This window comes from Apostichopus japonicus, chromosome 5, assembly GCF_037975245.1.
Source record: "Apostichopus japonicus isolate 1M-3 chromosome 5, ASM3797524v1, whole genome shotgun sequence".
NCBI lineage: Eukaryota > Metazoa > Echinodermata > Holothuroidea > Aspidochirotida > Stichopodidae > Apostichopus > Apostichopus japonicus.
This window is the reverse complement of record NC_092565.1, coordinates 215,449-217,948: the sequence shown is the minus strand read 5'-3', so window position 1 is coordinate 217,948 and position 2,500 is coordinate 215,449.

Here is a 2,500-nt window from a genome sequence, read left to right as displayed (position 1 = left end):
AAGAAGACGTTGACATAAAAAAAAAAAAAAAAAAGTCAAGCGGGTACTGGCTCAAGTGTGCCCGACGGTGACGGTAGAACGACCCGCGAACACATGCATAGAGTTGTGACCATTGTCAACTTGAATGTATCGGGCGCTGGCTGGGATGTGCCCGGCGGAGACGGCAGAACGACACGCGAACACATGCATAGAGTTTGTGACCGTTGTCAACTTGAATGTATCGGGCGCTGGCTGGGATGTGCCCGGCGGAGACGGCAGAACGACACGCGAACACATGCATAGAGTTTGTGACCGTTGTCAACTTGCATGAATCGGGTACTGGCCTGTGTGCGCCCGACGTTGACGGTAGAACGACCCACGAGCACATGCATAGAGTTGTGTGACCGTTGTCAACTTGAATGTATCGGGCGCTGGCTGGGATGCGCCCGGCGGAGACGGCAGAACGACACGCGAACACATGCATAGTGTTGTGACCATCGTCAACTTGAATGTATCGGGCGCTGGCTAGGATGTGCGCGGCGGAGACGGCAGAACGACACGCGAACACATGCATAGAGTTTTGACCACTGTCAACTTGAATGTATCGGGCGCTGGCCTGTGTGTGCCCGACGGAGACGGCAGAACGACCCACGAACACATGCATAGAATTTGGACTTCCTTGAAGAAGACGTTGACTTAAAAAAAAAAAAAAAAAGTCAAGCGGGGTACTGGCTCAAGTGTGCCCGACGGTGACGGTAGAACGACCCGCGAACACATGCATAGAGTTGTGACCATTGTCAACTTGAATGTATCGGGCGCTGGCTGGGATGTGCCCGGCGGAGACGGCAGAACGACACGCGAACACATGCATAGAGTTGTGACCGTTGTCAACTTGAATGTATCGGGCGCTGGCTGGGATGTGCCCGGCGGAGACGGCAGAACGACACGCGAACACATGCATAGAGTTTGTGACCACTGTCAACTTGCATGTATCGGGTACTGGCCTGTGTGCGCCCGACGTTGACGGTAGAACGACCCACGAGCACATGCATAGAGTTGTGACCGTTGTCAACTTTAATGTATCGGGCGCTGGCTGGGATGTGCCCGGCGGAGACGGCAGAACGACACGCGAACACATGCATAGAGTTGTGACCGTTGTCAACTTGAATGTATCGGGCGCTGGCTGGGATGTGCCCGGCGGAGACGGCAGAACGACACGCGAACACATGCATAGAGTTTGTGACCATTGTCAACTTGCATGTATCGGGTACTGGCCTGTGTGCGCCCGACGTTGACGGTAGAACGACCCACGAGCACATGCATAGAGTTGTGACCGTTGTCAACTTGAATGTATCGGGCGCTGGCTGGGATGTGCCCGGCGGAGACGGCAGAACGACACGCGAACACATGCATAGAGTTTGTGACCACTGTCAACTTGCATGTATCGGGTACTGGCCTGTGTGCGCCCGACGTTGACGGTAGAACGACCCACGAGCACATGCATAGAGTTGTGACCATTGTCAATTTTAATGTAGCGGGTACTGGCCTGTGTGTTCCCGACGTTGACGGCAGAACGACCCACGAGCACATGCATAGAGTTGTGACCGTTGTCAACTGAAATGTATCGGGCGCTGGCTGGGATGTGCCCGGCGGAGACGGCAGAACGACACGCGAACACATGCATAGAGTTTTGACTTCCGTTACAGAGGACGTTGACAAAAAAAAAATAATAATAATAATATCAAAAAAAAAAAAACATGGTCAACTTTAGTGTAACGGGTATTGGCTTAAGTGTGTGACCCAATGGTCAGAATGAGTGGGCAGAGTGAATCGGATTATATATTAAGGGGAGTGTCTTGTCTCGCCGGTCGATCTTCAAATTGTAGAAGTTTCCTCATATATCTCCTTGATTTCGTCAAGATATATCCGGCACGGGAGCAACCCCGACACTCCTCTGAAAATACGGGTCGCTCCCATGTGAGAAGGTCGATGGTGTGATCGACGGCACGAGTGTCATGCGACCGGGCGAGGGCCGAGTAATTAGCCGACGGTGATGCACACATGCGTAGGCATGGGACCCGTTGTCGTTGCACGAGTCTGTGAGACGGGGCGCCGCGGACAAGACATACCCGGCACGGGAGCAACCCCGGCACTCCTCTGAAAACACGGGTTGCTCCCGGGTGAGAAGGTCGATGGTGCGGTCGATGGCACGAGTGTCATGCGACCGGGCGAGGGCCGAGATTTAGGCCGACGGTGATGCACACAGGCGTAGGCTGGGACTCGTCGTGTTGCACGAGTCTGTGAGACGGGGCGACGGCCGACCTCGACGGCAGGCCGCCCGATGCATCCGCAAGGTGTGGCTCTCGTCCGAGATTTTGAGATCTCTTTAGTGTAGCGGGTATTGGCTTAAGTGTGTGATCCAATGGTCAGAACGAGCGGGCAGAGTGAATCGGATTCTATATATGAGGGGGTAGTAGAGTCGATCCAAGACTCGAGAAGGCTTTTAATGTCTGTCGTGTGT